At 44.9% G+C, this 15775-nt stretch overlaps 1 protein-coding gene across 6 annotated transcripts in view; it reads right to left on the reverse strand.

The window, feature by feature from the left end:
• Positions 1-15775, reverse strand: part of LRRC8B (leucine rich repeat containing 8 VRAC subunit B) — a 40649-nt gene that overhangs the window by 21086 nt on the left and 3788 nt on the right. The window contains exon 1 of one of the 6 annotated variants that reach the window (XM_065071177.1): positions 12295-12431. The exons of 3 other annotated variants lie outside the window; for them this stretch is intronic. The gene's annotated coding sequence lies outside the window, so the exon portion shown is untranslated. Of the gene's footprint in view, positions 1-55; positions 566-629; positions 832-12294; positions 12432-15775 lie in introns of those variants that run through there. 2 more of the 6 variants (XM_065071175.1, XM_065071176.1) reach the window with 2 other exon arrangements.

The raw sequence follows: 15775 nt of genomic DNA on the forward strand, positions 1-15775 counted from the left end.
AACACGGAGTTGAGGTCTCCCCTCCCTGCCGGAGAAGGTGGGACTTGACACCCACCTGCCATTCGCCCGCAGGCAGGTGCCGCCGCCACACCTGGGGCCGAGGGTGGCAGCTGCGTCCGGCCGCGCCAAGCCCGGGGGGAGGAAGGAGCCCCGGGAGACCTGCAGCGCCCCGGGTCACTTGAGGACACGCGTAAATATCGCTTACGCAAATCAGAAAACGGTTTTCTTCCGAGCCACACCCGCAGGGGCGCGGGGCGCCCGCCAGGCCCCGGGGCAGGCACAGACTCGCTCCGGCGCCCGATCCCTCCGCTCGCCCCGGCCGGCGGGCAGGTGAGCGGCCCCGCTGCAGGCGCCACCGAGAGAAGGGGTGGCCGCCCCGCAGGCAGGCGAGCAGCGCAGGGCGCCCCGCGGGCCGCTAGCCCGCTGCCCTCCCGGAGGTGGAGAAGACACGCGGCCCCCCAGAGAGGCGGGAGAAGCGGGGGTGGCGTCCCGGTGGCGGTGAGGGCCAGCGACGCGCTGCCCTCGGAAAAACCCCGCTCCGTCCTACCCCCGCCCGGTCCCTCTCCTTCCGCCCGTCCCTCCCACGCCGGCGGCGCGGACACCTGTCAGCGGCGGCCACCCCGGCTTACCTGGCCGCACCGCCTCCTCCCGCCCGGCCCCGCGCGACCGGTACCGCCCGCGCGCACGCGCCGCCGCCCAACGGCGTTTCCCCCGCGCGCTCTGTCCGCGAGGGAGCCGGCAGCTCAGCGCGAGGCACCGGCTCCAACCGGCACTTCTCGGATCCGGCCCCGCCCCCACTGTCACGTTACCGGCGGCGCCAGCCAATGGGGCGCGGCCGGCGGAACCGCTGACAGGCCGCGGGGCGGAGGAGGGGGCTGCGGCGGACAAAAGCGCCCGGCCCCGCCTCGCCTCGCCTCGCCCCGCCCCGCGGCGCTCACCTGCGGCGGCACCTGACGGCCCCTCCCGGGCCGGGGGTCGCTCCCGGCACCGCGGCTATGTCCGCGGGGGGAGCCCCGTCAGGCTGAGAGCCCCGTCAGGCTGAGAGCCCCCCGGTGCCGGGGCAGTGGCCGTGCTGGCCCGCAGGCAGCAGCCGCTCCCTCGGTGCCGGCATTTAAACAAACCGGGCCCCTCGAAAGCACGAGGTGGAAGAAGTGAGAACGCGATTACTGCCGGCCGTAAAAAAATAAACACCGAAGGTGGTGACACTTGCAGAGACTCGATTTAGTCTGACTGAGGCCGCGCGGTTCTCCGGACACCGGAGGCCTCGGCTGGGTCCGGGCGTCGGAAGGGGCGCGGGCGCCGGAGCGGCCCCCGGGGCGGCTGCGCGGGCGGCGGGAGCGGGGAACCCAAGGCCCGCGGGGGACAGCGGAAGGAGCGGGGCTCGTCCAGCCGAGGAAAGCACGACGGGGCCACGGGGAATGTCACGGCGCGGTGACACTGAAGCGAGGTCGCAGCCCTCCCGCGCCCCCGCAAGCCGCGCTAGCGCTGTCCGTGCTGCAGCCGCGGGCTCGTGGCTGCCGCCAGGTACATCCAACGCGATCCCCCTTTTTGCGAGGGACAGACGAAAGTCCGTATTACCGTATGGCAAAGAGCCTTCTGTGGCTCCTCAGTTCCAATGAAAACCTGATAACAATATAAAAAGTTCACAAATATACAGAATGTTTTTAAAGTCAATCATAGATGCATCTGACTCTGCCGCTTCACTTCCTCTTTCTCCCTCCTCCTTGTGTCTGAAGGGGCTGATTCTGCTGGAATCTGAAAGAAAATTTGGATTCTTACCTAGACTTCTGCCAATAACTGGGACAAAGGGGCTGTGTCTGCCCCCTCATAGTCATAAAAACCAGATCAATCTACTCACATAATTATCCTGCCATATTTTCATTCTTAACAACTCCATTGCAAAAATGTATTCAAAATTCTATTTACAATATAATTATCCTCCCTACACTCACTCTGCTCTTGTAATGTTTGTTGTTTGTCTAGCCATCAGTTTCATGGAAAAAGGGAATATTTTAAAAATATTGCTTTTTCTTCATAAAACAGAAAAATCCTTTTCTTCAAAGCTGTACAGAAACTCTCTTCATTTAAACAGCACAGACACTAAACTTTGCAAAAATAACAATTTGCAAATCGTATTCAGTATGCATTATTATTAGTTTCAACTTAGACATTAAATATTACATACTTTCTTGCAATACAGTTTTGAAATGCAAACATTGCAGTTGAGCCAAAAGTGAAACTAATTACAAATAGAAGTGAAACTTTCTTTTTAATGCAAACACACAGAAATACTAATGCAAACATGTATGTTGTAAAAAAAAAAGAAAAAAAAAAGCATGTTTGTTTCACTAGTTTGCAGTCATGTTGGCAGGCAGCACAGAATGTATTTTGTATTTGGTTCGGCTGATAGTTTCTACTGAGGGTGATGCACCCTGACAGCATCCAGGCTCAGGGAAGGCGCAAGGGCCGTCACAAGGATGACACCAGCGTGGCCATGTCTGCAGTCACTGCATCAGGAGCCACATGCGAGGCTGCGCAATCAGCAGGCAGTGTGCCAGCAACCTCCCCAGGACTGCAGTTCTCTTTTGGCTCATGATCTGCCACCTACTTAGTTGACTGTACCCCAATCTCCATCATCATGACAAATCTCCTGCTCTATCAAGGTTTCCCCAAGGAGTGGTTTCATCAGTTTTACCTTATGGGAACCATTTCTCCCTTCTGTGAGTCAAATAGGTAAAAGTACACTTTATTCTATAAGCTTTCTTTCTACTAACTCAAAAATAAAGTCTGTCTCCAGGATCTGCCATATATTTATTTTTTTCAGTAATAGCCTAGGAAGACAAATTAATGCTTAATTAAATTATAAAACCAAGATCTATTTGCTCTAAGCTGCAAAATCAAGAACTACTTGAGCTAAAAATAAACAGAAGAACATTGAATTAAGAAGGAACACTGAAGTTAATGGTCATAAGGTTCATAATTGCTTGAGCAAAAGATTGCAACTCAACTTTCTATGTTTGGTTCTTATTTGCTCTGCTATTGAGCAGTTCCTGGGGAAGCACAACGGGAGCACGCAACTCATCAGGCTCACCCCACAAATCTCCAAGCGATTACATCTGAGCAAAGGGAATATTTTGTTAACCGCCTACTCAAAAACAACGCCGTTTTTAGCTCTGCAGCTCCTGACTATACTTAGCAGATCAAGTTCATCTTTGGAGTTATCTTAGTGCAATTATTTTAGGATGAATTTCTTCCAGTCTTCTTCAAGCAACATTATCTGGAAAATGTTTTTCAAGCTCTAACACCCTTTCTAATTGTTTGTCACAGTCACTTATAAGATACTGAAAAACAACAGCTTGACAAACCAGGGAAAGCTGAGTTTCATTTCACACATCATGCCATCCCCTGATCTTTTTTAACTTGATATTTAGATGTTACGAAACCACCTTTGAATCTCCAAAGAAGTAACAGCCTCAAATGTCACGCTCAGTGTGACTAACGAGTGTCCTGAGTATCTACTTCCATCCTTTTATGTGTGCGATTTTGGGAAAACTGATACAGTAAGAAAGTGAAATCTACATAGCGGAGGAATATTTATAGGAAATATTTCACGTTAAAATATCCTTTTAATATCAGAAAGTTGATATAATACTTGAGTTTTAACCCTGCAGTTGTGCTTGGAGTTGCAAGAGCAACAGCATCTTGATTGGCAATCACTTTGGCAGCAGTTATCTGAAGCTGAGCCAGTCCTTTGAACAAAGCACCCTATGACAACCTCCCTTGTGATCACCAAGTGCATTTCTGACCGTCTGTTTCTCAAGATCCCATCTTTTGATATGAATAGCTACAGCTTTATAGTTAGCTGAAGCACAAACCGGCAGATCACAACCCTTTAGCCTCTAAAATGCCATACTACCATTTATTCTTCCAAAGAGAATCAAAAAAACCCAACATGTAAGCTTCATGGTTCTCCATATAATTTAATTTCAGACCCTGGCACAACCTGATTATTATCATACTTGCTCTTTCTGTCATTTGCTAAAGCTTCTTTGCCCCCTTTTGCGAATTTATAAATTACCTGTTACATATGCTCTGGATCATGGATTTCCTGGTGCAATGATGTGGTTGCAGCTGAGGCTCTCCCTGCGGCCGAGGGTGTGTAAGCCCAACACTCCCCTCTGCGGGAGCCGTGGGCAAGCACAGCACTGCCTGCACTGGAGGGACCTGCCCGCCCTCTGCCCCAGCTCAGGCCAGACCCTGCTCCTTCCACACAGCTTTGGACAGCAAGAAACGAGCAGAGGTCTTCTTAACTTACCAAATTAAGACAATAATCATGAAAGGTTAATCCAGCATCAGCTGGACATGAATATCAATTTAGCTTCTGCTCAAGACAGGAGTATCTCAAAGTTGACAATATCGCTAAAATTGTGAGTCTTAGGGTCTGCTATTTCATATTCACTCCAAACCCCTGACACATTAGCTCTTGAGATGCACTACAGCAGTTCAGAGAAGGAGACGCATCCATGCCTGATGTACTTAAGTGAACAAGCGTCATGACCATCGGGTATCCCAAGAACACCATCATTCACAGGCCATCCTGCAGAACACAGGTCTTTTTCTTTCTCTGTTCCGTGCTGCTACCTATTCTCTGTGTCTACCTGTGGGGAAGTGAGTGCAGATAAAGTGACAGCAGCATGTTAATATCAGCTTTTTGGCCCATTACAGTTCAGGAAGCCTAAAAAAATCAGAAATGTATGGCATATGGGGTTGCTAGCATGAACCTCACTTTGCAGACAAAGATACATAGAGATCTGTTGTCTCCAAAGATCTCCTCTACACAGCCTATGATGATTTTAATTGACAACTATTAAGTGTCTACTGGAGCTCATGCCAGACAAAATTAAGTCAATATTTAAAAACACCGTTTACCCAGACCAACAGGCATTTCTTTGTAGAGTGTGTATATAGAGCACCACACCAATAAAGAAGAAACATTGGCTGCACTTTTTGTGACTAATGGAAACCAAGAACAGTGCTCCAGTGAATTTTAATTGAGTGCTACACTTCCTATCTGGCCACCTGTTCCAAACTGCCAGCAATAGCCAGAGTATGACATTTTACAGGGGGGGCTGATGGAAACGACCATATTCAGATACAGCTGTCCTGCATTCAAGTCACACTGTTGTTGGAATACTGTCCACAACTGAGGGAGGGTTAGTGTTAAGAGGAAGGGGAAAGGGAACTGCAGAGACAAACGACTAGGATTGTGCTTAATTCTTGCTCTCCACAAAGACAGGGACTGGTTTCAGTGCAGTACTACATGTGCTCCTAACTCACTTGTACAAACACAACTGAAAAAAACAACTAAGCACTTTGCCGGACAAAGATTCTGTTCACATACTCTGCTGAATGACGGCTTTTGGTGGACTTCAAAACACAGGAAAATGACGAGTAAGCTAAAGATGGAGGAAGGGGAGTAGAAAATACAGATACAATCCAAAACCAATATTCCCAGTCAGAGAAATTGACTTTGAAAAGGGAGACAGAGACATTCCAGAGAAAACCTGTCAAAAGATTGGATCAAAGCGGTACTCAGTGTTAAAAGTTGGAACAGGTCGCAGTGCTGAAAGCTATACTGAGGCTAACTTGAATAAACCTTCATTAGAAGACAGGAAACAAGTGAATACACAGTAGGTGATTCCTGATTTGTGTTCAGAACAAAGCCTGTGCTAAGCACACTGAAGGTCTAGTTAGAAAATATCATATAGAAGAAATATTTCTCATGTAAAAAATATTTTCAAAGAGTTTGGAGAAGAAATGAAAGGCTCGAATATAGAAGAAACCAGAATGTCAGGATCAAGGAGATATCATGCGTAACAGCAATAGGAAAAAACAAAACCAAACAACAACCAAAAAACCCACCCAGCATAAGGTGAAATAAGTAATGCTTTTCTAACCAGGATGTTTCCCAGTCGTTACCAGGTTTTTAAATGCTGAAAAATAACAATTACTCTCTGCTTCTTTTAGATGGTATTGCATTCTTGCCTCCTGGTGATCCTTGCATCTTATTCATACTGACCAATTGTGTGAAGTCTTTCAGGCTTTCCAAGAAAACTTCTAAGGTGGACTCCAAGTAGACAGAGGAACTAAAGATGAGTATTTGTTTCCTAAGAGCTTTCAAGACAAAATAAACGCTTGTTTGCTCTAGTAGCCCTACAGGCACTAACAGCTCATACATGACACTTAATACTGCATTAGTAATAGTTTATGCATATCTGCTAGAACACTACTAGCAAAAAAAATAGTGCTTTGGGATCCCAATACAATTCACTCCTGCTGTTTACAAATGCTCTGACTGCACTGCACAGTTCTAGTATTGCAATTACAAGTCACAAAGAATCCAGTATTGTAAACTCTGTATGACATAATTTTCTGGTGAAAACACAAGAAACACTCTTCAATGTGTTCTTATGCAGATCGTGGCTTCTCACAAGAGTCCTGGGTCTTTCTTTCATTTATGCTCTCTTATTTTTTACATTTCACTCACTTTGCACAGAAGTGAAAGAATTTTGCACCCATTAAATATTTCATTAATGCCAGCTTCTGTTTGCTCAGCACTCTTGTAAAGTCTTGCATTTCTAGTTAATTCAGCATTTGTCTGGAGACAACTTCATGCTTGCCGTGGAGGTTAACACACTAGAAATCAGAAGTCCTCCAGTAGGAAACTACTCATTGTACTGTTTTATATAATCACTGACTGTTGCTTTATTTGTTAGGCTGCGAATGTGCAGCCCTGGTTTCAACTGAGACGGCTCAAGAGGGTCATCCCCTTCAAATAACCTCCTGTTGCTGATTATAGTCCCCAGCTACTTTTTCACCAGAAGCTGCTGCTCCCTCAGAACCGCAGTCTGGTTTACACGTGATGTCGCTCCTCAGTTTTGTGCTACCAAAATTAAACTGATCGATTTAAACACTTTCAGCTACAGGGTTTCTCTAATTTGCATCATTTTGAAAGACCAAATTTGGGATCAAGCAGTATAAGCTCTTTCCCATTTAATTTGCCCCTACAATAAAGCAGGAACTGCTCTGCACCTTGCAGACTCAGATCCTCAGGGAAGTGGTTGGATCAAAAGACCAAAGGCAATTTATTTGTATCACAGTATCACAGTATGTTTGGGATTGGAAAGGACCTCAAAAGATCATCCAGTCCAATCCCCCTGCTGGAGCAGGAACACCCAGGTGAGGTCGCACAGGAACATGTCCAGGCGGGTTTTGAATGTCTCCAGAGAAGGAGACTCCACAACCCCCCTGGGCAGCCTGTTCCAGTGTCTGTCACCCTCACTGAGAAGAAGTTTTTGTCTTTCAGAACACTTTCATTCTGGACCTTTTTTTATAATTCTCTTCAGTCTTCTTTCCTAATGTATAGTTTGAGGTTGGCCAGTGATTTATCTGAAAAAAATATTCCCAATATTGCTCCAGAGAGTGAAAACATCAGTTCTGTACTATTTGTAGCTCCTGCCAGCAAAAATGTCACTGTATCTCTTCCCGGTATCTTGAGGAATCCATAATGAAACTTGCTGCTGCTACATTCCAAGCAGAAATTTGCCTTATGTTTACTAGAGAATATGGGAAAAATAAGACAAAAAGGTCTGTTATACCAAAGTATCTCTACCCAAATTTAAATACAAAGAAGGCACCTCTGAAATCTGTCAGAAAATACTTCCATTGTCACACCCATTTTCATTATTAATGGCTTGATCCCACAGGTAAAAAAAGCCAGTTTTGTCCACAAACCTTCACAGCATAAAAATACATTGGTTTATAAAGAAGTCAAAGATACAGAGACATAATTTATAATTGGCCTTTGCAGTATGAATGATATCCAAATAAATTATTATTAATTTGTTTATGGGTAATGCTAAGAAATGCTAAAGTTATCACCACCTGCTTCACTCTGCAGTTGCACTCAATTTTCTTTGAGATTTACAAAATATATGAGGTCATTCAAAATTGGAGTGTTCTCAGCACCTGCTAAGATTAGATCTTCAGAGGCAATAAAGCCAGTATAATCTGAACTCCAGGATCAAACTAATTGGCTATGATGCCTTTTTTAAAATAGTGCCAAGCATATACAGTAGCTACTATCTGATAAGTAAATCACTACAGTGCAGCCTATGAGGCAAAGAAAAGTCATTATTTTTGAAGGTGAATCAAAATAAATAATATTAATCATTAAAAAATGTAGTTAGACACGAGTCATACAGCTCACCCCATATGACTGAAATGCATTTGTTTAATACTACATACTGTGAGTAATATAGGAAATTCTCACTGAAGTATTTCCAGCTTCCTAGACTCCCCTGATGCAACCCAGCATTAGTCACTCAGTGTGGGAGCAGCCAAATAGCTACATCCTCTGCTCCAACCCAGATGCTGGCTGGACTCGGCCTTTAGGAATAAAGTAGGCCCGCAAGATATTTTCATCTATACTATTGTACATTGTATTTACGATAGCACACTATTTTCTCAGAACATCTCTTTAATAAATATTTGCAAAAGACACGATTCATACTATTTTCCTTGAACAGGTCTTACAGCCACAAGGCAGACTGAGAGGCATCAGCATGGTAACAGGCTGGGGGTAAGGGCTGTATTTCCTAGCCAAGAGACTCCAAATCACCCATAGCTCAGAGGTGTGTGTGTGTCCTGCCTGACCTATGGCACAGGCGTGTGTACGGGACTGGACAGGGAGCTGCTGCAGGCACCAGCCTGTCAGCCTTGTGCTTCTGCTGGAAAAGCAGGACTGTTAGCACAGCAGAGCTGGGCAGTTCTGAAGAAGAAAAAGAACAGAAGAAGGTAAGGTACTAAGAAGAGGAACTGTGAGAAAAGAAATTCTCTCATCTGCTGCCCAGTTGCTTTTGTGATCAGAAAAAACAGGCTTTCATCCATTTCTTGTTAGTAAACAAGACTGTGTCAAAGACTTTTATGCCCCATCATTAATTCCACATTTTTCCCTCTTGACAAAAATCCTCGGGGCCCTAAATTAAAGTAAAAAAGAAATTACAATACACACGTGCCTTTTTGAATTGCCACGAGTAAGGTTTTATTTTTATGCTTTGCATAATACCACTTTGGAAAGTACTGGCTATATCCCAAGGGAAAGCTGATTTAAATTTTATGTTTTTCATGTCTACTTTGATTTGACCAAGATACAGGTTCATTAGGGTCTTATCTTCTGCAGCTAGGGTAGAAAACTCCAACAGAAAAAACAGAGCTGAACTCAGCTGATTTGCTATGTGGTTTGTGCATCCAAGTTCTGCCAAGTAATTTTCTCCTCTTCAGTTGAACTGGCACTCGCTAATCTCTTTTGAAGTGTAGAGATTCCTGACTGCCATTGCTATTTTACAAATAAGATGTTGCTGGATGACATTAAAACAAATTAACAAAAAAGTGTACTAATTACTACTTCTAGTGAATGAGAATGTGTTGAGCAGTTAGATCAGCCATGCAAGGCTTGTATCAAAAAATCAGGATGCATTACTATGCACTTACAAAATGAGTGAGATGCTTCTAAACTGAAACTCAGTGTGAAATCCTTGGGGTGCTTAAAAAAAGACAACAAAGCTTAGTGCAGGTGCTAGGAAAATTACTTACTTCAAATATTGAAATAAATATTAGTTCTAAGTATGAAAGATAAATCTGAAAAGGCAAATACTTCACCATACCTACATTTATGACTTTAGCTGAGTCCTGGAATGAAGGACTGATTTGATTTTATGAATAGTGTTGAATGCTGAGTTCAAAAGATGATTTAATCATAGGCTCAGATGTTCCTGTTTTCCCTGCTGTCCCAGAACTTGGAAAATCCTTCTAACTTGGCAATCTTTGAAACCTTAGTTTTGGCCCTTTACATTGCTGCAAGCGTGGCAGGGCTTGTCTGCTCCATCAGTTTCTCTAACACTGTTGAGACAGGCTTCCTCAAGACCTTCTGGCTGATACACAAAGTGATATTTTCCTGCTTAAAGCATGAAATGCCATTAAGTTAAATAAACTAAATTGTTAGGTTTGGGGGAGAATTTTCATAGTGGTCCATAACTACAACAGACTTTGTAGCATAAGTTGGACATGTTAATCTTTTTTTCATATTACTTCAACTGAAATAAAATTAAAACTGTTGCACCAGATGCTATAGAATTGTAACTAAAAGAATAGACAATATTCCCTTTGCCATGTTAGTTAAACTGCAGAGGATCCTATTGACCTGTGCTTGTAAACGTCACAGCCAGTTGGGGTAGACAAGACATTAAAATGGCCTTTATTCTTCACTGTCTCAGCTGATCTGGTAAACACAGAGCAACACTTAACAGGGTAAGGACCCAAACAGTGCTTGTTTCATCAGCTGAGGATGAATCAGCAGTATCTTAACAACATCTTTTCAGCTATTCATATCACGGACCTGGAGCAGTGGTGTCATAAAAGAAGTCCAGAAAATACAGCATTGCATGGATTTCCCCATGATGTCTGCTTCGTATACGATATTCTGTGAAAAATATGGGCATCAACGTGACAAACCAAACGGAAAGCTTAAGTTTTCTAGTTTTTTGGCGTTCGGTTTGGGTTTGGGTTTTTTTGCCTTTTTTTTTCCCTCCTTTTGAAGAGCCTTGTGACACGGCAAGGTTTGGGATCTGCTGCCCTCCGGTGGATCGTTGCAGAGCTCCTCTCTGCCAGCAGGAGCACCACGCTGCAGACCAGGAAAATTGTCAAAAAGCATGACGGAAAAAAGGAATAAAGTGTTCAATTATTCGTGCATCCTTGTTAGGATCAAAACCAATAGCTGGGACTCATTTCTTAATTTTGCTATTTTGTTCTGGTTTTGTCAGAGTATTTCTATATCCAATTAGAGGTGTTCTAGTTTGTTCTATGAAACTGGTTCTCTCCAATCAGCTCTCACTCTTCCATTTTATATGAATATATATAATGGTTATAATATAACACAATACATACAGTAATGATATCCAAGTAGTAGCTGTATCTATCCCATTTGATAACATCTGCATTCTGCCTGCTAATCCATCTCTTTGTGATAATTATTGATACACCAGACTTCTTTCTAGCATCGACATTAAAAAACAAAACAAAACAATGAAGACTTGCTACATATGGTGTTTTCTTATTTGCTTATACAGTTCTTTTTAAAATACTTATCTGCATTACTGGATATTTTAGAACAAGAAATGCATTTGACACATAATGTCATGACAGGCCCCTGTAAATATCTGATTTGTGAAGCTCTTTCAGCTCTGCAGTAGTCCGAGACACCACATGTTAAGATCACAGTGTTACTCAGCATACAAAATCAACTGGGGTTGTGCAACCTTCCTCTTTCTTAAAGCTCTGTACAGTGATATTGATATTAAGGCACATCACTTTTGTAAAGATCCATAAAAGTAGCAAAAACAGTTTGCAAAACACATTTCAAATATATATATATATTTCTAGCTGAATAATCAATTTTAGTGATGATGGGGTGCTGATTAAAGGGCAATTTTTAATTTACAAATGGAGTAAGTCTGTCCTGGTTGTTAAGAGGAATCTTAGAAATGCAAATCCTGTGACTTTGTGGCGTACCTTAAAAAATCTGGAAAACCCCATTCTTTTCCTCATCAGGGGTTAACTTGGGTATGAGATTATTGTTAACGATTTTGACACATTATTCCTTCCAGAAAGACAGCCCAAGGAAGGTAACTAGTTACCAGTTACCCCAACGGAGCATCAATTTTTATGTTGCTTGGGAGATGCCACATATATGTGTGTGTAGCTCCATATCAGAGAAGTATTTGAGCACGAAGAGAACAGAAAAAACATAATTCAACTTAGAGATCGGGAGACACTTGGTAAAACCTTCAGCCAAGTCGCTGAGCCTCATTCTGCGCGCAGAACTCTCCTCAGCAGCAGCCTCGGCCCGCTCGGCACACGGGTGACCGCCCGGCCCACGGGTGACCGCCCGGCCCACGGGTGAGCGCTCGGCGCGGCGCCACCTCAGCCGCCTGCTCGGGCACAGCGACACAGCTTTGGGGACCACCTGCCCCCGCGGAGCGCGGCCCGGCCGCCCGGGACAGGGCGCTGCCTTCCCGCCGCGTTCTCCAGGCCGTGCCCGCCGGTGCCATCGCCCGCTCCCCGCTCCTGACGGCCCCGCCGGCTCTGGGGCACCTGCCGGTGGCTCCCTCGGGACACCCGCCTTGGCCAGCCCGCTCCCGCCCGCCCTCCCGCTCCGAGTGCGGGGCAAGACTTCACCTATCTCGGGCTATGCAGCTTTACACTCTCTTCGGCCGCTTAGGACGCCGTGGGTGAGCTGCCCCGGGCGGGTGAGGAGGCAGAGACCCGCGGGGCCGCCATTTCCCTCAGGGCTCTCCCGCCCCTTCCCCTGAGGCGCCGCGCGGGGGCGCTCTCGGGCGGCGGGCAGACGGGCGCTCCCCGCCCCTGAGGGCGGGCCCGGCGGGCTCTGAGTTCCGCCCCGGCGGTTCCGCGCCTCCCTGCGCGGCGGCCGGCGGAGGCGCTGACGGGGTGGTGAGTGGCGGCGTGCGTGGAGCGGGAGCCGAGGTTCTGCCGCCAGGGCCTTGTTCTGCTCAGGGCCTGCGGGGGAAGCGGCCGCGGGGCGGGCTGGGCCTCGCTGGCCTCCAGCGTGAGCTGGAGGTGGCGGGGGCCGCGGGTCCGGGGGACGCGGGGTGGTACCGGGCAGGTGCGTCCCGGGGCCGGCCGCGGCCGCTGCTGAACGCGGGGCCTGTCGGTGAGGGGAGGTCTGCCGGTGCCCGGCGGTGTCCGGCCTTGCAGAGTCGGTGCCGCACAGGCAGAGTGCTCCAGGCTGTAAATGCCTGTGGATAACGCGTCAGTGCAAAGGGGCTGAATTGCAAAGCTGCTGGAGGTCAGGGGAGAAGTGAGGAACACACCCCACAACCTCATCCCTCTCTTCAGCCTGTATTGTAAAAAGTATTCCTCCATGATAAGTTTTCTCAGTTCCATGTAGATAATGGAAGAAGAAATGACAAAATGTTGACTGCTATCACAAATCCTTCACATACTGTGTTTTCGAAGTTCAGTGCCCTTAATAATAATACCCAGCTTCCCTGAGTCCAGCAGCTTTATCAGCAGTTCTCTTGGCTTGACGTGTCATTTATTACTTTTAGATGGTAGGAAAAAAAAGTTTTGGAGATGCCTCAATAAGGTGGCACCTTTTCTTTCTCTAAAGCTTTCATCCTCTAGACGCATATAAAGAGAAGGTCTTTCAAAGCCCTCACAGAGTTTGACTGTGATGTGACATTCTCCACGTTTGCATGTCCAACAGATATAAAATACAACACAAATATAACAGGGATTGTATTTACGTTATTGTGGTGGCAGATGTGCTTCTACTAATGTTTGTCACTAAGGCTGCACAGTTAAATGTGATGGCTTATATGCAAAAATGCAGCAGCTTAAGGGGTCTCCCCATGAGTCTTTCAAGCCCAAAGGCGTTGTTTTCACAGAGGTGCTATAACTGGAGCTCAAATGAAGGCACAGCAGCATTTGGTCTTCAGTTTCAAAGGGAAAAAATAAATTCACTACAAACATGTTACTTTTAGTAAAATGACCTGGTGGTACAGCAGCATCTGGGGTCACAGAATCACAGAATGTTAGGGATTGGAAGGGACCTCGAAAGATCATCCAGTCCAATCCCCCTGCTGGAGCAGGAACACCTAGGTGTTACACAGAAGGTGGCCGGGCAGGTCTTGAATGCCTCCAGAGTAGGGTCAGGGTACTGTGTGACCAGGAGCCTGGGCAGCGGTGACGGGAGCGGAACAGCCTGTAACTCAGAGGTTGTATCTGTGCTGGAGTGGTTATAAAGCACAGCGTGGGTTTCTATCTTGATGAGAAAAATGTACTTCAGGGCGTTATAAAACATCTCATTAATGTCTTGTATGTTCTTGGTCATTGCCAAAACACATACAGGGATAATAATTAAGTGTGCACTCATCCTAAAAGTAACAGTGAATAAGTCTTTTGAGCCTGTGATATGTATTAACATGTCATATACAATTATAGTGGGAATGTGTGTGTCTGGAAAAAAAAAAAATAGGTCTTGCTTTTATTTTTTGAGATCATTGTGGGAAAATATCTGGTTCTATTAAGAAGGCCTTTGCCTTTACTTCCTAGGGTAGTTTCAATGGAAGTACTCAGTGTTGCAGGAAAGAGGTATTTTTAGAAAGAAAAAGTCAAACAAGTATTTTACATGAGGCTTTTCCATTTAGTGCCCAGTGGCCTTATCTCTGAGTGCTTGTGAGTCTGAACAAATGGTGTTCAGCATTTGCTGGAAAAGTATCACAAAGGTTGAAATGTAGCGGGAGAAATGTTACATGCCAGTGTTTTTTCTGCTATGTTCCTCATAAAGCTTTCACAATGTCTACGTTTCTGTGGTGTTAAAGGTGGATTTAATTTTTTACTTCAGGTATTTCAGGTACTTGCAGGGACTGACCATGCTATGGTGGCTACAGGTCTGCTGCCCGTCATGCTGTGTTGTGGTTTTGTCTCATTGCCTCGTGTCAAATAATGGCTTGTCAAATACCTCACCATCTTTCTGTGCAGCATGGCACTAATGCTAGAAATATTCACAGCTGATAATAATTTTTCTTACAAAGTTGTAAGTTAGTTTTGCGTGTAAGGTTTGCAAATTTCTTAATTTAATTTTGCTACTCCACAATAGAAAATGAAACAGGCAAAAATAGGCATGTTTGTCCCTGCAAGTGTTTGCAGTGTGCTGCAAGAGTAAGCCTGCCTCTAGTCTGAGCCTGGGAGAACAGTACTGTTGTTATAGTCACATTTTAAGATAGTATGTTACATAATTAGTTTTTGTAAGCAAAGCAGGCAATGGTATTCCTTTGTTTCTAACACAAATAGTATAGTTGTTTTCTTTCTTCTTGGTTTTCTTCCCCTTTTCAGGTGGCAAAGTCTGGGTAGAAGCAGGGATTATTTGTTCTTTAATGAGTAAACGATGGAAAACAAAGTTAATAATTATACTGCTGTGGCTACTGTGTTCCTGACAGAGGTCTATCGGTTATGGTTTTCTCTTACGCATTTCAGTCGTTTTGGCAATGTTTTAAAAACACATTATTGAAATAGTTGCCTGTAGTTCCAGCTCCTCTTTTTTATAGTTCTTGGTTAACAGGGCACATGTTACCAGTGAAGTTACCAGTGAATGATTTGTTACTCCACACAGAACATCCTTTCTAACTGTTTCCTGCCATGGTAGATACTTGATGTTTGCTAAGTCACTGTGGCAAAACTTAGCGTAGTTTACATATCTATAAAGTGTGTAGGTCTGCCTCTCCAGTATGACTGGTGATCTTAATTATCTCAGTTGCAGAATATCTGATTTGAAACATTTGAAAATGGCAACCAGTTTTAGAGCTGTGTGACTTTTAAAAAATACGGCTCTTTCTCTTGCTGTCTAAATTGCAATTGTAATAGCAATTTTTATTACACAAACACGTGTTTGCAACAATTCTAACAGACTTAGAACCTTGAATTGCATACACTCTTAATTGACATTCAAGGAAAAGAAGATCAGTGCTGTCAAATACAGGAAACCGTCCTTTTAGAGGACATCCAGAAACCTTTTGCAGCACTGTCAGTTAAAAGTTTACTTCTCGATGCATACAAACATGATGAGGTAATAATTTACTAGAATTTATTTCAATGTAAATGAAACAAAATCACTGAAGAGAAAAGAAGGGGTTCTTAC

This window comes from Columba livia, chromosome 8, assembly GCF_036013475.1.
Source record: "Columba livia isolate bColLiv1 breed racing homer chromosome 8, bColLiv1.pat.W.v2, whole genome shotgun sequence".
In the NCBI taxonomy this organism is placed as follows: domain Eukaryota; kingdom Metazoa; phylum Chordata; class Aves; order Columbiformes; family Columbidae; genus Columba; species Columba livia.